The 23,297-nt window shown below is 44.3% G+C and overlaps 1 pseudogene; it reads right to left on the reverse strand.

Annotated features, from left to right (window-relative positions):
- Positions 1-6,968: 6,968 nt before the first annotated feature.
- The window catches only part of LOC118358603 (cadherin-2-like), a 107,236-nt pseudogene continuing 90,907 nt past the window's right edge, over positions 6,969-23,297 (reverse strand).

The raw sequence follows: 23,297 nt of genomic DNA on the forward strand, positions 1-23,297 counted from the left end.
GATGGCTAACATTCGATATGTCTGCGGATGCGTTGTCTTCTAGCCAGATATGAAATGCAATCATAATTGACTGTAGCGCATATAATGCACACACAACAGCTAGCATGATGAGCGGTCCATTTAAAATGAATGAATTCTTCCCTTGCCCCTTGCATTTCACGTGTCAACTCATCAGATATCATCGTACGTCATCAGAAGTGTCCATTTAATTTGAGGGCTGAGGGGAGAGGGTGTGTCTTTTAAGTGTTCCCTTCATTTGAGGGCTGAGGGGATAGGGTGTGTCTTTTAAGTGTTCCCTTCATTTGAGGGCTGAGGGGAGAGGGTGTGTCTTTTAAGTGTTCCCTTCATTTGAGGGCTGAGGGGATAGGGTGTGTCTTTTAAGTGTTCCCTTCATTTGAGGGCTGAGGGGAGAGGTTGTGTCTTTTAAGTGTTCCCTTCATTTGAGGGCTGAGGGGATAGGGTGTGTATTTTAAGTGTTCCCTTCATTTGAGGGCTGAGGGGATAGGGTGTGTCTTTTAAGTGTTCCCTTCATTTGAGGGCTGAGGGGATAGGGTGTGTCTTTTAAGTGTTCACTTCATTTGAGGGCTGAGGGGAGAGGGTGTGTCTTTTAAGTGTTTGGAATGCAGCCAGTGAATATCCCTTTGAGCATGGTGGTTATTAATTACACTTTGGATGGTGTATCAATCCACCCAGTCATAACAAAGATACAAACGTCCTTCCTAACTCAGTTGCCGGAAAGGAAGGGAATTTCACCATGAGGCCAATGGTGACAGTTACAAAGTTTAATGGCTGTGATAGGTGAAAACTGAGGATGGATCCACAATACTAACCTAATTAACAGAGGGAAAAGAAGGAAGCCTGTACATGAACATATTCCAAAACATGCATCTTGTTCGCAGCAAGGCACTAAAGAAATGCTGCAAAAAATGGCAAAGCAATGAACTTTTTCTTTCAAATACAAAATGTTATGTTTGGGGATGACTCGGATCCCTCCGGAACTTTCATTATGCACACCTGTTCCTTATTCCCACTGATTGGTACTAGTATAAGTCTGCCGTTTGGTTTCCATTGGGCTGTCAATTATTTTTATAATGTTCCTTGGTACGTGTGAGTACTTCTTGTCCCGTGTGTTAATCATTGTGCATGTGTGTTATTTAAACAAGGTATTCCTCGCTCTTAGTTTTGGGTTTCTACCCTGTGTTTTGTTACGTGTTTGTTTGGTCTTCGTCTCTGTGCCTTTACACGCCGTAATTTGGCTAAAATAAAAAAACATATTACGCATTCCTGCACATGTCTCCAGACTCATTCATACCAGCGTGAAAGAATAATCGACCATTAAGGGAGACAGCGGGAATTGCCTGTCCGACATCGCTGTGACTGGTCCGTCCGGTGCAGCCACAACTTCGGCAGCTGCAACTGAGTCGTCCGATGTCTCCACAACTGGTCTGTCCGACGACACATCTTCAGCAGCTACAACTGGCCCGTCCGACACCACCGCAACTTTGGCAGCGGAAACTGGCCTGCCCGATGACGACGCAACTTTGACAGCTGCATCGGGTCCTGATCAACCCGCACTGCATTCCTGTGATCGTCCTCGAGGCCGGTGTCGTTGCCCTGCTGGTGCAGCGCTTCAGGGGGAACCGTCACAGATCCCTCCAGGAACTTTCATTACGCACACCTGTCCCCTATTCCCACTGATTAGTACTTGTATAAGTGTGCCCTTTGGTTTCCATTGGGCTGTCGATTATTGTTACAATATCCGTTGGTGCGTGTACCTGTGCTCTGTGTTTGGTCTTTCGTGTCATTGTGGATTGCGCAAATGATCACGGGTCTTGTCCCGTGTGTTAATCATTGTGTGCTTGTACCTGTGCTCTGTGTTTGGGCTTTCGTGTCATTGTGGATTGGGCAAATGATCACGGGTCTTGTCCCGTGTGTTAATCATTGTGTGCTTGTACCTGTGCTCTGTGTTTGGGCTTTCGTGTCATTGTGGATTGGGCAAATGATCACGGGTCTTGTCCGATGTGTTAATCATTGTGTGCTTTGTACCTGTGCTCTGTGTTTGGGCTTTCGTGTCATTGTGGATTGGGCAAATGATCACGGGTCTTGTCCCGTGTGTTAATCATTGTGTGCTTGTACCTGTGCTCTGTATTTTGTTACGTGTTTGTTTGGTCTTCATCCCCATTCCTTTACACGGTACACCGTAATTTGGGCTTAATAAAAAAACTATGATGCATTCCTACCCCTATTTCCCGAATCATTCATACCAGCGTGACAGGGGAAAATACAACACATTACTGAGTACCCCTCTCCATATTTTCAAGCATAGTGGTGGCTGCATCATGTTATGGGTATGCTTGTAATTGTCAAGGGCATGGGGAGTTTTTCAGGATAAAAAAATGGAATGGTGGGTTAGGGTTAGGGTTAGTCCCTAACCCTAACCCAAAGTCAAAATCATAGAGGAAAACCTGGTTTAGTCTACTTTCCACCAGACACTGGAAGAAGAATTCACCTTTCAGCAGGACAATAACCTTAAACACAAGGCCAAATCTACACTGGAGTGGTTTATCAAGAAGACAGTGAAATATCACAGCACAGTTGAAAAATATGTGACAAATAGAAATTAATGATGTTCAGAGATAGATGGGAGGGGTTGAGTGGAGTTGAAGGATGGGAATAAAAACAAACAAAATATGGTTATTGTAAAATATACTATGTCTGTAAAATATATACAGTATAGTTTGTATAAGCTGGAGGTAAAGGCCTAAGAGTTGTTTTCCATTAGTTTACTCCAATTACGGAAGGGATGGTAGGGTTAGGGGAAAACAATACATTTACAGTATATATTTGATGTATATATATTTATTAAAAAATATATGGGGATGGGAAATTATTCAGACAATTACATTGATGGAAGCCACAATATATCTGTAATATTAAAGTTGATGTACCCCTAAATAAAAATAAATGAAGAAGACAGTGAATGTTCCTGAGTGGCCGAGTTACAGTTTTGACTTAAATCTACTTGAAAATGTATGGTTGAAGAATTATAAAAAGAATAATTGGCAAATATTGCAAAATCCAGGACTGGAAAGCTCTTAGAGACTTATCCAGAAAGACTCAACACTGGAATCACTGCCAAAGGTGCTTCTACAAAGTATTGACTTGGGTTGTGAATACTTGTGTAAATTACATATTTTTGTACAATTTTTTTTTACAAATGTACAAACATATATATTAAAAAAATCCACTTTGTCTTTATGGAGTATTGTGTGTAGATGTCTTTGTCTTTATGGAGTATTGTGTGTAGATGTCTTTGTCTTTATGGAGTATTGTGTGTAGATGTCTTTGTCTTTATGGAGTATTGTGTGTAGATGTCTTTGTCTTTATGGAGTATTGTGTGTAGATGTCTTTGTCTTTATGGAGTATTGTGTGTAGATGTCTTTGTCTTTATGGAGTATTGTGTGTAGATGTCTTTGTCTTTATGGAGTATTGTGTGTAGATGTCTTTGTCTTTATGGAGTATTGTGTGTAGATGTCTTTGTCTTTATGGAGTATTGTGTGTAGATGTCTTTGTCTTTATGGAGTATTGTGTGTAGATGTCTTTGTCTTTATGGAGTATTGTGTGTAGATGTCTTTGTCCTTATGGAGTATTGTGTGTAGATGTCTTTGTCTTTATGGAGTATTGTGTGTAGATGTCTTTGTCTTTATGGAGTATTGTGTGTAGATGTCTTTGTCTTTATGGAGTATTGTGTGTAGATGTCTTTGTCTTTATGGAGTATTGTGTGTAGATGTCTTTGTCTTTATGGAGTATTGTGTGTAGATGTCTTTGTCTTTATGGAGTATTGTGTGTAGATGTCTTTGTCTTTATGGAGTATTGTGTGTAGATGGGTGAGAGAAAAATATATATTTCATGTCATTTGAATTCAGGCTGTAACACAACAAACTGTGGAATAAGTCAAGGGATATGCATACTTTCCGAATGCACTGTATATGGACTTACTGTTAACAAACTGTCACCTAAGAACATACTAATGAAGGGGAAAGAAAGCAAGGTGCACCTTGTCTGTGACACTTGGACATAGTAGAACCCATTATCACATTTGAGGGACAGAGGGAGGGGTATTACTTGTCATTTCTGTTACACTTTGTAACTGCCAATAGTCTGCTACGAACCAAGGGGGAAGGATGATTAGCTCCTCCTACCAAATAAGCCATAAAACGCTCTGTCTTTGTCATTTCCTTCTGTATTCGGGTAGAGTGCATCGAGGTAATAAAGTGGTGTTGGTTGAACATATTGCCCTCCTCGTTCTTTCAGTTGGAAATAATTCTTTCAACTCTGTTTTATTCAAACAGCATCCTTTCATTTTTTTTCTCTGTCTCCCCCTCTTTCTTCTCCCCTCTTTCTTCTCTGTCTCCGGCAGGCTGTAGAGTAAAGATATACAGTAGCTGACATGCCCTTGAGGGAGTTAATGGATGCCACACTGGAGAGTGAAACCAGTGTGAAACCACAATGTGTTTCATGTTGGATTTAAAACAAAGGAAGAAGAGAAAGAAAGGAGAAGATTTAAACCTTCCACAGTACGCTACAGCTCAGGCATCCCCACTGGGAGAATTAGAGGACAAACACAGAATAACAAACTGGGAATTACAGTGTGTGTGTGAGAGAGAAAGAGTGTGTCTGTGTGTGTGTACAGTAGGTCAGCATGTGGTGTTTATATAAGACAATTATATACACACCCCCACCATTCAGTTAATTGGGAAATCAATGTTTAGATAATAAACTAGGTGCAATTAAAAATAAAACATATTCCTCCCGAGTGGCGCAGCAGTCTAAGACACTGCATCGCAGTGCTAGAGGCGTCCCTTCAGACCCAGTTTTGATCCCAGGCTGTGTCACAAATGGTCGTGACCGGGAGTCCCATAGGGCGGCGCACAATTGGCCCAGCGTCATTTGGGTAGGGTTTGGCCGGTGGGGGCTTTACTTGGCTCATTGCGCTCTAGCGACTCCTTGTGGCTGGCCGGGTGCCTGCAGGCTGACCCAGCTGTCACCAGTTACTGGTGTTGATTGATTAAGGCCTTGTGTGTGTTTGTAGATAAAGGCCCTTGGAAGAGTGAAATAATGTAAAGATAGATGTCTGTGTGTGTGGTGGTGGGGGGTGTTAATATTGGAATGAGAAAAGCAGAATAGGAAAAGAGAAAAGGGATGGGAAAGAGGGATGAGAGAGATAGATTGTGTAGTTTAAAAATAGGACTTGCCAGTAGCTGGTTGAATATGACATTGATTGATCAACAGATACCGGACTGCAGAACTGCCCACAGAGGACTGCGTACATACACACGCACGCAGTGAGGTGGAGGAGTAGGATGGAGGTAGCGTGGTGGTTTGTATGCTGCCTAAGGCATTAGCAACCTAAACTCCAAACCACAGATACATATTAACAGCCCACACCCCTTCCACTATCCTCACCACACTAATGTCTATAATAGAGATGGAAGAACGGAGAGGAGAGAGAGAGAAAATATAGCCCTGAAAAGGAGCTGGAATCCCTGAGTTGGGAATAAAGGGAGTGTGTGTGTGTGCATAAAAATTTGGAAAATACCTTTTTGTATAATGAAAAGATAAAAACATGCAAAACATTTTTAATCTGTAATCCAAATTATACATATACAATGTTCTGGATAGTAGCATTACTTTCAGAGACCACGCTCAAAATAGAACAACAACCAAAAATAAAATACAATCTGTACATATTTGTGTTTACAGTGAGTAGCCAATCAGAGAAGAGTACCAGATGAACACTAAGGCAGATGAACATCTTCATCATCATTGTCATCTTGGTTTAGTCAGAGTTGGAGTAAATTCCTTTTGAATTTAATCAATTCAGGAAGTAAACTGAAATTACAATTACAGTTAAAAATTTGGAATTGGAATTGCAGTTTACTTCCTGAATTGACTGAATTGAAGTGGAATTGACCCCACTCTGGTTTTGGTCGTCTCCACCGACCAAACCTCAGAGTAACTAAACAATATGTCTACTACAAAATGTAGGACTGGTGACTTTACTTAGCAAAAACTTACAATGTGAAAAAAGCTTAAAACAAAACAAAGAAAACCAGGGAAACTATCTAGTCTTTTAGCATCTACTGTACATGTCATCTCTCAATGCTCTCGATCCAGCAATGGGGACTGTTCATCCTGTGTGTCTCCATGGCAACGAAGATGACTTACACACTCTGGCAGTGAGGTGTAACCTGAACAACACTTTATTTCACACATCAAACACACGTGGTGAAGCATGCGTTCCTCATTTTAAACATCCGCTCTCTTACAGACGAAAATCCCTGCTAGAGTCAGGACCTTGAAAGTCATGAAGAACAAAAAACAAAAACAGAATCAAAATAATGTACAACAAGGCACGTTTTCACCCCAGTGCTTCTGTACTGTGAGATTCAAGTGTAACTAAGCGTCCTTAACATCGTTAACTGCTGAGCGACCACCCAGACTCTCTCATTCGCCGTTAACTACCCGTCAAAGTACCAACGGTCGGTTTACTTCAATGTTCTCCACCGAGCGTGTGGCTAACACTCCGCTAGCCTCAGTTAACCTGTATGCTAACTGGCTAGGCTAGCAGTTGCCACAGAAATGTACTCGAGCTGTTAGCGACCCTTAGCATGTAGGCTAAGACTCCATTCTAACCTCAGTTAGCCTTAATGCTAGCAGGCTAGGCAAGCAGTCACCATATTCTCCTCTGAGTTTTAGCTATCCTAAGCATACGGGAACAATCCACTAGGCTCAGTTATCCTGTATGCTAGCAGGTTACGCTAGCAGTTGCCACACCAACATACTCCACTTTGTTTCTGTCCTCTGTTCAAGTCAGCCAAAATAGTCTCTTTACAACCAGCACTCCTTCCCTGTCCCATGATAGAAAAGTGCCACTCATGTTCCCTCCCCCATCCCACCCACCCCTTGCCAATTCCCCCCAGCACGGGGCTAGTCCTAGTTGTCCCCTCCACCATAGAGGTCTGCCAGCTTGCGGAAGCGCGGGCCCCAGTCGCTGAGGTAGTCGTAGTCCTGGTCTCCGCCGGAAGAGGAGGAGTGAAGGGAGCTGAGGGAGCCAGCAGTGGAGCCACTGCCCTCATAGTCAAACACCAGAAGACTGTCGTAGGGAGGCGCTGTCGGGTCATTATCAGCTGCCTTCAGACCCTGTGGAGGGAGATAAATAAATAATGAGAGATAAAAGGTAAAAGGAGGGAGTAAAGGAGAGAAAGAAGAGGAGATAAAAAGGGAAGAAGCGAAAGAGGTAGGGGAAAGAGAGAGAAAAAGGGGAAAAAATTGTCAGGAGAGAGAAAAAGAGGGGGAATGAGATATATAGAATGAGAGAGATAGAGGGAGCAAGAGAGTAAGGGTAGAGGAGAAAAAGGAGGGATTATGGAGGGTGGAGGAGAGAAGAGGAGGATTTAGGTCAGGCTAGACAGATGCTGGGTCTGTCTCTCTGAGGAGATTCAGCAGATTACTGAGCACAGCACTATATTTAAAACCAACCCATACTTCACACACACACGTGCACACACATACTAACACACCACAGCTGACAGACTTTGTTATAATATAATAATAACTTTGTCATTGACGGACATCTTGTCAGAGTGCTAAAATCAATCAAATAAATCTGATAAGATGAGGCTCTAGACATGTTTTTGAAACATGTCAGTCTCAGTCACAGCAAATTTGTGATCAGAATTTTAACAACCACAGTGTTAAATGTAACACTTCCTTAGAAAATATATTGGACCATCTCAAATAGTGTTAACCTTAGTTTATCAACACTTCGAAAAGTTAACACCCCAAGAGTGTTGAGTCCTTAAATACCATGGGTGTTGCAAAACCCCCCATAAATTAACACTTGCTGATGCTGTTACACTTTCTCAGTGTTAGGGAAATAACACATGTGTTGTTACAGTAACTCATTTTGGGGTGTTGTTCTAAAACTGTAAGGCAGGTATGCCCAACCTTCTTTGACTTGAGATCTACTTTTTCATTTGCCAGCCTGATGAGATCTACAGTCTCTAAATCGAAACCAACCCACAAAATGTATACAATGCAACACACCACTGAGTATGGACCTGAAGCTATGATACCTATTTGATAGCCAAATATAATGTGGACAAATAACATGTTTTCCACAAATAAGTGCAACTTACCATTGTGTGACTTTTGGCATTGGGTGGATGTCACGACCTCCGCCGGTCGGCTCCTTTCCTTGTTCGGCGTCACTGGCTTTCTAGCCATCGCCGCTCCATTTTCATGTATCCATTTGTTTCGAATTCCGGAAACCGGAATAAATTGCGCCTGTTCACTACCCTCTGCTCTCCTGCACCTGACTTCGCCTCCGATACACACTCCTAACAGAATTCTACACCAACCATTGAGTCAGCAGGAGCAGGTACACCGGTCAGAGGGGTCGAGGAACGCGTCCAGGAACACACGGCTATGCTACATCATCTCGGTGCAATGACGGATCGCGTTGTCCAGACCATGGACCGCTGGGAGAGACAGGAAGTCTCTCCAGCGCCTCGACCAGCTCAACCGGGGTTATCTCTACCCGTCCCGTCCGGATCCAGCTCCAGTGGCATACGTCTCTCCCTTCCCAGGAGTATGATGAGACAGCCGCACAGTGCCAGGGGTGCCTTTTGCAACTGGACCTTTACCTGGCCACTATTCACCCAGCTCCCTCAGGAAGGGAGAGAGTATCCACCCTTGTCTCCTGCCTCTCAGGGAGAGGTGTGGGGTAGGAAGACGCGGTGTTGGACCACTTCGAGGAGTTTACCCTCCGTTTCCGGGCTGTCTTTGACCATCCGCCTGAAGGTAGAGCGGAGGTTGAACTACTTTTCCATTTGAGGCAGGGGATGAGGAGCGAGGAGTTCCGGACCTTGGCCACCGGATCAGGATGGAACGACAGGGCCCTCAACGCCCACTATCGATTCAGCTTACGTGAGGACGTCCGACGGGAGGTTGCTTGCAGGGATGCCACCACCACCTTTGACCAACTGGTGGATATGTCCATCTGGTTGGATAACCTGCTGGTCATCTGTGGACGTCCTGAGTGGGCTCTGTCAGTTCCATCGCCCATCGCTCCCACACCCATGGAGTTGGGAGGGAAGCGCGTAGGGAGGCTGGAGGAGGAGCCTTCACGTGCACCATCTGTGGCAGCAGAGGGCACACTGCCGGTCGGTGCCGGGTTGGTCCCTCTGGGAGTCGAGGAAGCAGGCAGGGCACTCTGGCGTCACCTACATTTACATTTACATTTAAATGTAACATGTACATTTACATTACATCACCTCAGGTGAGTATGCACCACCCTCATCCAGAGTCCTCTGCTGTTCATCTGTTTGTACCTGTTTGTTTTCCTGAGTTCTCCCCGCATTTTATTGACAGAGCTTTAGCACTTAGTTTAGGTATCCCCATTATTCCTGTGGATAGACCTTTTCCGGTTCACGCTCTGGATAGTCGACCATTGGGGTCCTGGCTAATCAGGGAGGCCACCATCTCCCTGGCCATGGAGACGCAGGGGGTTCCTGATTAGAAAATCAGTCTCTTTCTCATTGACTCTCCTGTGTTTCCCGTGGTACTAGGTCTTCTCTGGTTAGCTCTGCATAACCCCACCATTTCCTGGCAACAGAGGGCTCTCATAGGGTGGTCGCGAGAGTGCGACCACCCTATGGTCGCGAAGGTGACTCAATTACCACCCCATCGGCGGGGGGATTGTGCGATAAATCTCCTGGTAGACGCTGCACTTCCCAGGAGTCACGTGTATCCCCTGTCACAAGTGGAGACGGTGGCTATGGAGACATTTGTCTCTGAATCCCTGCGTCAGGGGTAAATTCGGCCCTCCACTTCACCCACCTCCTCGAGTTTATTTTTTGTGAAGAAGAAGGATGGAGGTCTGCGCCCGTGCATTGATTAGAGGTCTCAATCAAATCGAAAATGATCTGCCAAAATTGTTGCAACCCCTACTAGCCTGTTCAACCTCTCTTTCGTATCATCTGAGATTCCCAAAGATTGGAAAGCTGCAGCGGTCATCCCCCTCTTCAAAGGGGGTGACACTCTAGACCCAAACTGCTACAGACCTACATCTATTCTACCCTGTCTTTCTAATGTCTTCGAAAGCCAAGTTAACAAACAGATTACCGACCATTTCGAATCCCACCGTGCCTTCTCCGCTATGCAATCTGGTTTCAGAGCTGGTCATCGGTGCCCCTCAGCCACGCTCAAGTTCATAAACAACATCATAACCGCCATCGATAAGAGACATTACTGTGCAGCAGTATTCATCAACCTGGCCAAGGCTTTCGACTCTGTCAATCATAACATTCCTATTGGCAGACTCGACCGCCTTGGTTTCTCAAATGATTGCCTTGCCAACTACTTCTCTGAGTTCAGTGTGTCAAATCGGAGGGCCTGTTGTCCGGACCTCAGGCAGTCTCTATGGGGGTGCCACAAGGTTCAATCCTCGGGCCGACTCTCTTCTCTGTATACATCAATGATGTTGCTCTTGCTGCTGGTAACTCTCTGGTACACCTCTACACAGACGACACTATTCTGTATACTTCTGGCCCATCTTTGGACACTGTTTTAACAAACCTCCAGACGAGCTTCAATGTCCTACAACTCTCCTTCCAGAATCACATTAAGCATCTCAAGTAGAATTGGCTTCCTATATTGCACCAAAGCATCCTCCACTCATGCTGCCAGACATGCCGTCCAGAGTAGTGCTGCTGGATGGGCGAGCAGGTGCGGGCAGTGATCGGTTGAATAGCATGCATTTAGTTTTACTTGCATCTATAAAATAGCCTCCAACACTCTATTCAACAAACTGGATGCAGTCTATCACAGTGCCACCCGTTTTGTCAGCAAAGCCCCATACACTACCCACCAATGCGACCTGTACGCTCTCGTTGGTTGGCCCTCGCTTCATACTCGTCGCCAAACCCATTGGCTACAGGTTATCTACAAGTCTCTGCTAGGTAAAGACCAGCCTTATCTCAGCTCACTAGTCACCATAGCAGCACCCACTCGTAGCATGCGCTCCAGCAGGTATATCTCACTGGTCACCCCCAAAGCCAATTCCTCCTTAGCTCGTATTTCCTTCCAGTTGTCTGCTACCAATGACTGGAACGAACTGCAAAAATATCTGAAGCTGGAGACTCATATCTCCCTCACTAGCTTTAAGCACCAGTTGTCTTAGCAGCTCACAGATCACTGCACCTGTACATAGCTCATCTGTAAACAGCCCATCTATCTACCTACCTCAACCCCATACAGTATGTATTTACTTATCTTGCTCCTTGGCACCCCAATGTCTCTACTTGCACATTCATCTTCTGCACATCTACCATTCCAGTGTTTAATTGCTATATTGTAATTACTTCGCCACCATGGCCTATTTATTGCCTTAAGAGGAATACCTATGTGAGAATGCTGTTCATCGACTACAGCTCGGCATTCAACACCATAGTACCCTCCAAGCTCGTCATCAAGCTCGAGACCCTGGGTCTCGACCCCGCCCTGTGCAACTGGGTACTGGACTTCCTGACGGGCCGCCCCCAGGTGGTGAGGGTAGGCAACAACATCTCCTCCCCGCTGATCCTCAACACGGGGGCCCCACAAGGGTGCGTTCTGAGCCCTCTCCTGTACTCCCTGTTCACCCACGACTGCGTGGCCACGCACGCCTCCAACTCAATCATCAAGTTTGCGGACGACACAAAAGTGGTAGGCTTGATTACCAACAACGACGAGACGGCCTACAGGGAGGAGGTGAGGGCCCTCGGAGAGTGGTGTCAGGAAAATAACCTCACACTCAACGTCAACAAAACTAAGGAGATGATTGTGGACTTCAGGAAACAGCAGAGGGATCACCCCCCTATCCACATCGATGGAACAGTAGTGGAGAGGGTAGCAAGTTTTAAGTTCCTCGGCATACACATCACAGACAAACTGAATTGGGAAATGATGTAAATATATCACTAGCCACTTTAAACAATGCTACCTTATATAATGTTACTTACCCTACATTATTCATCTCATATGCATACGTATATACTGTACTCTACATCATCGACTGCATCCTTATGTAATACATGTATCACTAGCCACTTTAACTATGCCACTTTGTTTACTTTGTCTACATACTCATCTCATATGTATATACTGTACTCGATACCATCCACTGTATCTTGCCTATGCTGCTCTGTACCATCACTCATTCATATATCCTTATGTACATATTCCTTATCCCCTTACACTGTGTATAAGACAGTAGTTTTGGAATTGTTAGTTAGATTACTTGTTGGTTATCACTGCATTGTCGGAACTAGAAGCACAAGCATTTCGCTACACTCGCATTAACATCTGCTAACCATGTGTATGTGACAAATAAAATTTGATTTGATTGATTTGAACTCCCTTATCTTACCTCATTTGCACTCACTGTATATAGACTTCCATTTTTTTTGTTCTACTGTATTATTGACTATGTTTTGTTTATTCCATGTGTAACGCTGTGTTGTTGTATGTCTCGAAATGCTATGCTTTATCTTGGCCAGGTCGCAGTTATAATGAGAACTTGTTCTCAACTAGCCTACCTGGTTAAATAAAGGTGAAATAATATATATATATATTTTTTAAATGTAAAAAATCACAGTGAGGTACAGTTACCCGCTACCTCTTATCGCCACGGCAATGTAGGCAATGCACGGGCGCGCTTCTTCACTAAACTGGATCTCAGGAGTGAGTACAATCTGGTGCGTATCCGAGGGGGAGACGAGTGGAAGACGGCGTTTAGTACCACCTCAGGGCATTATGAGTACCTCGTCATGCTGTACGGGTTGATGAATGCTCCCTCAGTCTTCCAATCCTTTGTAGACAAGATTTTCAGGGACCTGCACGGGCAGGGTGTAGTGGTGTATATCGATGACATTCTGATATACTCCGCTACACGCGCCCGAGCATGTGTCCTTGGTGCGCAAGGTACTTGAACGACTGTTGGAGCATGATCTGTACGTCAAGGCTGAGAAATGCCTGTTCTTTCAACAGTCCGTCTCCTTCCTAGGGTATCGCATTTCCACATCAGGGGTGGAGATGGAGAGTGACCGCATAGCAGCCATGCGTAATTGGCCAACTCCCACCATGGTAAAGGAGGTGCAGTGATTTTTAGGGTTTGCCAACTACTACCGGAGATTTATCCGGGGTTTTGGCCAGGTGGCTGCTCCCATTACCTCACTGCTGAAGGGGGATCCGGTACGTCTGCAGTGGTCTGTTGAGACGGATAGGGTTTTTGGGCAGTTGAGGGCTCTGTTTACCCCGGCTCACGTGCTGGCCCATCGGGATCCCTCTTTGGCATTCATAGTGGAGGTGGATGCGTCATAGGCTGGGACTTCCGCCGAAGTCGGCTCCTCTCTTTGTTCTGCGGCGTTCGGCGGTCAACGTCACCGGCTTTCTAGCCATTGACGCTCCATTTTTCATGTATCCATTTGTTTTGTCTTGTTCCCTGCACACCTGGTTTTCATTCTCCAATCAATTCATATGTATTTATTCCTCTGTTCCCTATCATGTCTAGGTGTAGGATTGTTTCATGTTACGTGTATTTGGATATTGTGGATTTTGTTATATGCATTTATTTTTGTCTATGTTCTGTGTTTTAGGCACATTTGTTGTTTATTTTGTGCTGTTTTCTAAACCAGAATAAATTGCGCCTGTTCACTACCCTCTGCTCTCCTGCACCTGACTTCGCCACTGCTACACACTTATTACAATGGAGGCAAGTAGGTTTTCATATTCAGGGCTGTAGCAGCTCGTTGCAAGTCTAGTGCAGGCCAAAGACGTGCTTTTCCAGAGTGATTTACAGTCAGTGCATTCACGTAAGGTTGATAAAAAAAACATCATAGTCTTAACAAGTAAGATTTCTGGAACCATTACTGGGAATGCTGTTGTAGTTAAGGATACATAGGTCTTCAAAATATCCTATATTTGTAATAAGATTTCTTTAGGATGAATCTTTGCCAGTCTCTGGCAAGTTCAGAGTAAATTGCTGTCATATTCACAGTAATTTGCCACCAGTGTCCAGTAAATTACTGCAACATACAGAGCAATGACATGGTCCAATACTGTAAGAATGTAAATGCTACTGTAATCATGTTGGTATTTTAGTATTTTACTCTAATTACTTTGGATTAGGGCAAACTGGTTGTCTGCTAGGTACTTGTATATTACAGTATATTTAAGATTATTTGGTGTTTCACGTTTATGCTAGTGATGGGTCGTTCGCAAACGAGTCGGCTCTAAGAGAGAACTTTTTAATCCGCCTCGCATATCAGAATAGCCAAATCTATTTATAAAAATAAATAAAAAATTAAGATATGAATAATCAAAAGATCTAAATAAATAGAATGAACCAATTCAAAGAACAAAAAAATATTAAACAATATAGGCCTAAATGCTCAATCGCGCACACATTTGTTCTGACTGTCTGCTCAGGCTAGCAGCCTCACCTGTAGATCCTGTCAATCAGACATACAGTGTCAGCCAATGAACCAAAGATCCGTGAGGGCCGAGCCAACTCACTCACAGTCACACACTTAGCAGCCGAGGAGAGAGAGGAAGGACAGCTGTGAAAACAACAGCTGGAAAATGAGTTGGAAGCACAGTAGCATTTGGATACATTTTAATAATGTAGACACTGTTAGAGCACAGTGTAGAATTTGCCAAAACAAAATCTCATATAAAGCCGGGTTCTATGCACAACCTACACCATCATATGGGGCGGCAGCGTAGCCTAGTGGTTAGAGCGTTGGACTAGTAACCGGAAGGTTGCGAGTTCAAACCCCCGAGCTGACAAGGTACAAATCTGTCGTTCTGCCCCTGAACAGGCAGTTAACCCACTGTTCCCAGGCTGTCATTGAAAATAAGAATGTGTTCTTAACTGACTTGCCTGGTTAAATAAAGGTAAAATAAAAAAATAAAATATGGGAACTGTGCACCCAACTGTTAAGCTAGCTGTTGCGGAGCTTTGAGAAACTAGCGGGCCTGCTAGTGTATCCACTCAGTCAAGTAGGCTTACTCCGCGACCCACAGCAACGCAGTCTTCTAAGGACCAGTTTATGCCAAAGTCTATGTCTGTAGCAAGACAAGGCCAAATTGTTATTGCATTGGTTAAAATGATTGCCACCAATTTACAGTAATTTTAGATCGTGGAGGACTGAGGTTTTTTAGAAATTATAGCAATAGTCTAAATCCAATGTACACTATTCCAAGCAGGAAAACCCTTTCAAAATCACTTATTCCTCAACTGTACGAGAGCACACAGGCTTCAGGGCGGGAAAGAGTCCAAAAAGCTACTGTAGTTTGCCTTACCACTGACTGCTGGACATCAAGGGTAACCACTTCTTACCAGTCGGTTACATGTCACTTCATTGAAGATTTTTGATGTCTAGCTGTCTTCTGGACTGCTTTGAGTTCAGCCGCAGACACACCTCAGAGAACTTGGCAGAGGAACTGTTGAGAGTGGCCAGAGAATAGAAAGTCGATGGAAAAGTGCTATTGTGTTAGCGTCAATGCAGCTAACATAACCCATCATCCATGTCTTGCCCACACAATCAACCTGATTGTAAGAGATGCTCTGAAGGTGATGAAGCCCACTGTCGACAAAGTGAAAGCAGCTGTGGAATACTTCCACAGGAGCACAGTAGATGCTGAAAAACTAAAGTCTACACAATGTCAGATCGGGATGCCTGAGCTGAGGCCTAAACAAGACTGCACGACAAGGTGGAATTCAACGTTTTATATGTTGAAGCGGTTTCTTGAGTCAAGGATGCCATCACCTCTGCCATTGTCAATGCACCTGTTGATGCTCTGACCCAAGAGGAATGGGAGGTGGTGGAGGAGGTGTGCAGAGTCCTGGAACCCTTTGAGCAGGTCACTGTGGAGATCAGTGGAGAGAGGTACAGTAAGCACTTATTACTACATCATTATTTAATCAATATTATATATGTATATGAGCAGTAGATGATAATGTAGTTCCAGTAGACAAAACCTGAACTAATAAACGTACTGTTCTCTCTTTTCAGCTATGTGACAGTCTCAAAAATGATACTTCTGTGTAAGGGTCTGCAGCCAATCACAGGCAGCCGCCGGAGAGAAGCAAATGTAACCACAGGACATGTGACAGAGTTGATGGACACCCTATGTTCATCAATGGACAGAAAGTTCCAAAGAGTGGAATATAATCACGTGCTATCAGAAACTGCTGCACTTGACCCCAGGTTTATGAAGTCAGACTTCAGTGAGGCCAGAGCAATTGATGATGCTCTTCAAAGAATAACCTGAGCAGCAGGGAGGGACAGCCCCAGCAGTCAGCTGGCTCATGCACCATAGCAACAGGGAGAAGAAGGATCAGATGGAGCAGAAGCACCAGCAGTAGTGCCACAAACGTCTGCTGTTTGGATGCTGTTTGAGGAGAGAGCAACTGGGGATGCAGCACGAAGGAATCCCTCAGCAGATGCCATAATGCCAAAGATCTGCAGATCCTCTGAGCTGGTGGAAGAACAAGGCCTCTGTCTACCCACGGCTTACTAAAGTCATGACAGGGAGACTCTGCATAGTGGCCACATCCTTTCCCTTTGAGAGGGTCTTCTCGAAAACAGGATAATAATTACTGAGAGAAGAAACCGCATCAGCCCCTCGAAAGTGAGGCAGCTTGCATTTCTGAATGCTCAAAGTTCAGAGGAGACTGTGTGAATCAAGCCTTCATGGTTGAATTTCTGCAAAGAAACCACTACTAAAGGACACCAATAAGAAGAAGAGACTTGCTTGGGACAAGAAACACTAGAAATGGACAATAGACCGGTGGAAATCTGTCCTTTGGTCTGATGAGTCCAAATTTGAGATTTTTGGTTCCAACCGCAGTGTCTTTGTGAGACACAGAGTAGGTGAACAGATGATCCCCACATGTGTGGTTCTCACCGTGACGCATGGAGGAGGTGTGATGGTGTGGGGTGCTTTGCTAGTGACACTGTCAGTGATATATTTAGAATTCAAGGCACACTTAACCAGCATGGCTACCACAGCATTCTGCAGCGATACGCCATCCCTGCTGGTTTCCGCTTAGTGGGACTATCATTTGTTTTTCAACAGTAGAATGACCCAACACACACCTCCAGGCTGTGTAAGGGCTATTTGACCAAGAAGGAGAGTGATGGAGTGCTGCATCAGATACCTGGCCTCCACAAACACCCAACGTTAACCAAATTGAGATGGTTTGGGATGAGTTGGACCGCAGAGTGAAGGAAAAGCAGTCAACAAGTGCTCAGCATATGTGGGAACTCCTTCAAAACTGTTGGAAAAGCATTCCAGGTGAAGCTGGTTGAGAGAATACCAAGAGTGTGCAAAGACGTCATCAAGGCAAAGGGTGGCTACTTTGAAGAATCAAAAAATATATATTTTGATTTGTTTAACACTTTTTTGGTTATTATATCATTCCATATGTGTTTTTTCATAGTTCTGAATGTTTTTCTCTATTATTCTACCATGTAGAAAATAGTAAAAATAAAGAAAAACCCTTGAATGAGTAGGTGTGTCCAAACTTTTGACTGGTACTGTACATATAAAATTGTATGGTACTGTACTCTGTGGGGTACAGCATTCTCACTAATGGGCGCAACAAATACTGGTTATAACCTCTTTCAAGGCACACCTCAAAATATGTTAATGATCCAGAGATTATTTCACACTCCCACAACATTTTCCCACAATGCAATATAATTCACAGTATGCTGCTTTAAATATACAGTTAATACAGTACTTTACTGTAAAATTGTACTGTCAAATTATTTTAAAGCAGTGTAGCAGAACGCCGATGATCCCCGATAATGCATTGCTCTTTACAGTATTGTAATATAGAATTACAGTAACTAACTGAAAGTTTTGCAGTAAACTTTCAGCAATTTGTTACAGTGCACCTGTTGTTTATGAAGCATGGGACAAATAACATTTGATTTGATTTGACACACAAGACCTAGGAAACACAGCGAAAGGGATGGGGATACATGGTCATTTAACCCAAACCTTCTGAATCAGAGAGGTGCGGGGGCTGCCTTACGCGACATCCACATCATCGGTGCCTGGGAATAGTTATTGTGGGGGTTTTCTGCCTTGCTCAAGGGCAGAACAGCAGATTTTTCCACCTTGCCGGCTCAGAGATTTGAACAAGCAACCATTCGGTTACTGTCCCACTGCTCAATAGAAAAACATACTGTATTAACCCTTGGCCAAGAGTTGTCCTCATCGCCTAGATACAGTATAGACATCAACTCACTAGATTCAACACACATATTAAATCTACCTAACTGAGATTGAGCTATGACTATTCTGTTGTAGAGCCAACTGGAGCTGTCTAGAGGTGGAGCCCAAAGCCAGTCTCTTTCTGGGGATTAATGAAACTCAATGGATTTATCTTAAAATAGCCAGCCGGGCCAGCCCATGTTGTTATCACGCTAATCCTCACTGTTAGCAAAGCTAATTAAGAATTACTCATAGAGGCTGTCTCTCTCTGTGACACACACACACACACACACACACACACACACACACACACACACACACACACACACACACACACACACACACACACACACACACACACACACACACACACACACACACACACAGTCATACACACACAAGCTCATACGCATAGTTTCACACAACACACACACACACACACACACACACACACACACACACACACACACACACACACACACACACACACACACACACACACACACACACACACACACACACACACACACACACAGGCTCATACGCATAGTTTCACACACACACACACACACACACACACACACACACACACACACACACACACACACACACACACACACACACACACACACACACACACACACACACACACACACACACACACACAAGCTCATACGCATAGTTTCACACAATGACACACACACACACACACACACACACACACACACACACACACACACACACACACACACACACACACACACACACACACACACACACACACACATACACACACAAGCTCATACGCATAGTTTCACACAATGACACACATGTAAGTGAGCATGCTCCCAATCAGACTCACACACACTCTGTAGCTACCTCGTGGATGAAGTCTCCTATATCTCCGGGGTGGGGTGCAGCAGAACGGAGGGGGTATATATGGTCCTGGTGTAGGGGCCTCTCATCCATACGTCGGATCCCCACCTTCACCATTTCCGTCTCCAAGGCGTCGGGCTGCTGCAGCTGGCTCAGGTCATAGTCCTGGAGGGGGAAGGGAAGGAGGGAGGGAGGGAATGAAGGCGGGAGGGAGGGAGGGAGAGAGAGATGAATACACTGAATCAAACAATGTAACACAGGCTGCACTACCACGTCGATCCTTACGTATTATTCCAATGTTGGTGACACTGAGGTGACTGAAACGGTCATAAGCAGTTTATTCTATATAAACATAAACATGATCAGAGATCGCATAAGGTTATGAGATGAGCTTGTGACACTGGTTGGAAATGCTGTGATGTGGTGGTGAAAACAATATGTGAGTAAATGCTGATTGCCATTTGCTGTGAATAAAGTCATGCTCACTATCCTTTCAAAGCATTTTAGTTTAGTTTAGTTTAGTTTATTTTATTTTTACAGGGACAGTGCACATTAATCAACGTTTCAGTAAAAGTGCCGGTTTTAGCCAGCCGGCTAATTTTCAACCGCAGTCCCTGGGCAGGTTATTAAAAACAATTACAATATAGACAATAGCACCATAGACATAGCAACATAGCAACATAGGACAAGCAAGACATAGCATACAGACAGAGCAACATAGAACAAAAAGCAGCAAGACAAAATTCATAAAAGCAACAAAGTGTTTCCATACCTCACAAGCTACAGACAACATGGAAAGCGGCAACACACAGCTAGGGACCATGTTCACAAATCTGATTGACCTTTAGCCAAGTCTTCAAGCATTTTGTGAAAGTGTGATATGTGGTGCAGTTATGTGTGTCTGATGGCAGTGTATTCCAGACATGGGAAGCTCTCACAGAGAATGCAGATTTACTAAAGGTGCTTTTCCTTAGGGGAACTATACAGTCACCTCTCATGGCAGACCTTGTGGATCTGCTGCCATATGTCTGGGTTTTCTGTTTAACAAAAATATTGAGTGGAGGGGGAGCCAGGCCATTAAGGATCTTGAATACAAGACATGCGTCGGTGTATTGCACAAGATTTTCCCAACTCAAGAGCTCATGTTTTCTAAGGATGTGACAATGATGATGGCTATTGGGCTTCCTATCAAGCACTTTGAGAGCCTGTTTGTAGACAGACTGAATAGGTTTTAATGTTGTACAGCAAGCTTGGGCCCAACTAGTCAAGCAGTATGTTAAGTGGGGAGTATCATAGATTTGAAGTACAGTTTTGCTACCTCTGTAGTCAAACAATTTCGTATAAATCGGAAATTAGCTAGATTGAATTTAGTTATTTGAATTACCTTTTTCACATGCTTTTTAAAAGAGAGGTTGGAATCAAGTATGATGCCAAGGTACTTAAAATCGGATACCACCTGGAGCTTCTCCCCTGACACATAGACATCTGGCTCAGTAGCATCTGTTGCCCTTTTTGTGAAGAACAGTTTTTTTCACATTGAGATGCAAACACGAGTCACAGAGCCACTTTGTAACCTGGACCATTACAGTAGTGAGTTCTTGTGCAGCTTGTTGTTTGCTCTTTGCATGCACATATATCACTGTACATCTGCATACATTTGAACTTCAGACCGAGTACATACAGAAGGCAGATCATTAATGTACAGGCTGAACAGGAGGGGCCCCAGTATTGACCCTTGGGGCACGCCCACATCATAGCTACGAGTGGGCGACAGCTCATTGCTCACTCTGACACACTGAGTTCTGCCTTCAAGGTATGATTTCATCCATCTCAAGGCATCAGGGGAAAAGTTGAACTTGGACAATTTTGTGATGAGAATCTCGTGGTTTTCTGTAAAAAAACGAAAGGTGCATAAACTGCATGCGTTTGCCTTTTACTACACCACTGCACTGTACACACTATACACTGTAAAAAGCAACATGAGGCTGTTGTACACCTGAAGTGCTTTTACTGATTGGAATGATTGAACATTACACTTTGGTTTGTTCAACCTATTATTTTCAATTAGTCTGAAATCAAATAACAAATTTGACGGTTCAATGTTTTTTATGGAATGAAAGCTTCTAAATTGCTTTCAACACCTCATGCGCATTGGATAGCGGTAGTGGTGGGAAAATGACACTTCCTGAAGCATTGAGGCTCTCCAAACAATTCACATTGTTATTTTTGCTCACCCTTGAGAGGGAATGTCATTCCAGTTAATGTGGCCTATTCTATTCATTACTCAAACTTGTACACTGCCAGCATCTGTGACGATACAGTATGTAGGTGCGTGTGATTCAAAAGAAACGGATAATGTTTCTATGTTATGGTAGCCAATGCTTGGTTAGGATCTTGTGGCATGTGAAAGTCGAATGTGTTTGGAAACATAATTTCAAGTTATTGACCCCCCCAAACATTAGTTTTGGATTTGTTATTTATTAAGTTTAATCAAAGGGGAAACTTAAGTTGAGTGTTGTATGAAATAAATTGCAACTTGAAATATAGGTTTGGTAATAATCCAATGAAACAGTTGGCAACCTCTCTCATCATCACCCAGTGCCTGGGCTTACCCCACCATACCCCTGTCTGCGCATTATTCCCTGAATATATTCTACCATGCCCAGAAATCTGCTCCTTTTATTCTCTGTCCCCAACGCTCTAGGCGACCAGTTTTGATAGCCTTTAGCCGCACCCTCATACTACTCCTCCTCTGTTCCGCGGGTGATGTGGAGGTAAACCCAGGCCCTGCATGTCCCCAGGCACCCTCATTTGTTGACTTCTGTGATCGAAAAGCCTTGGTTTCATGCATGTCAACATCAGAAGCCTCCTCCCTAAGTTTGTTTTACTCACTGCTTTAGCACACTCTGCTAACCCTGATGTCCTTGCCGTGTCTGAATCCTGGCTCAGGAAGGCCACCAAAAATTCTGAGATTTCCATACCCAACTATAACATTTTCCGTCAAGATAGAACTGCCAAAGGGGGAGGAGTTGCAGTCTACTGCAGAGATAGCCTGCAAAGTAATGTCATACTTTCCAGGTCCATACCCAAACAGTTCGAACGACTAATTTAAAAATGACTCTCTCCAGAAATAAGTCTCTCACTGTTGCCACCTGCTACCGACCCCCCTCAGCTCCCAGTTGTGCCCTGGACACCATTTGTGAATTGATCGCCCCCCATCTAGCTTCAGAGTTTGTTCTGTTAGGTGACCTGAACTGGGATATGCTTAACACCCCGGCAGTCCTACAATCTAAGCTAGATGCCCTCAATCTCACACAAATCATCAAGGAACCCACCAGGTACAACCCTAAATCTGTAAACAAGGGCACCCTCATAGACGTCATCCTGACCAACTGGCCCTCCAAATACACCTCCGCTGTCTTCAACCAGGATCTCAGCGATCACTGCCTCATTGCCTGTATCTGCTACGGAGCCGCAGTCAAACGACCACCCCTCATCACTGTCAAACGCTCCCTAAAATACTTCTGTGAGCAGGCCTTTCTAATCGACCTGGCCCGGGTATCCTGGAAGGACATTGAGCTCATCCCTTCAGTTGAGGATGCCTGGTCATTCTTTAAAAGTAACTTCCTCACCATTTTAGATAAGCATGCTCCGTTCAAAAAATGCAGAACTAAGAACAGATATAGCCCTTGGTTCACTCCAGACCTGACTGCCCTCGACCAACACAAAAACATTCTCTGGCGGACTGCAATAGCATCGAATAGTCCCCGCGATATGCAACTGTTCAGGGAAGTCAGGAACAAATACACGCAGTCAGTCAGGAAAGCTAAGGCCAGCTTCTTCAGGCAAAAATTTGCATCCTGTAGCTCCAACTCCAAAAGGTTCTGGGACACCGTGAAGTCCATGGAGAACAAGAGCACCTCCTCCCAGCTGCCCACTGCACTGAGGCTAGGTAACACGGTCACCACCGATAAATCCATGATTATCGAAAACTTCAACAAGCATTTCTCAACGGCTGGCCATACCTTCCTCCTGGCTACTCCAACCTCGGCCAACAGCTCCCCCGCAGCTACTCGCCCAAGCCTCTC

Source organism: Oncorhynchus keta, chromosome 26, assembly GCF_023373465.1.
Source record: "Oncorhynchus keta strain PuntledgeMale-10-30-2019 chromosome 26, Oket_V2, whole genome shotgun sequence".
NCBI classification, from domain to species: Eukaryota; Metazoa; Chordata; class Actinopteri; order Salmoniformes; family Salmonidae; genus Oncorhynchus; species Oncorhynchus keta.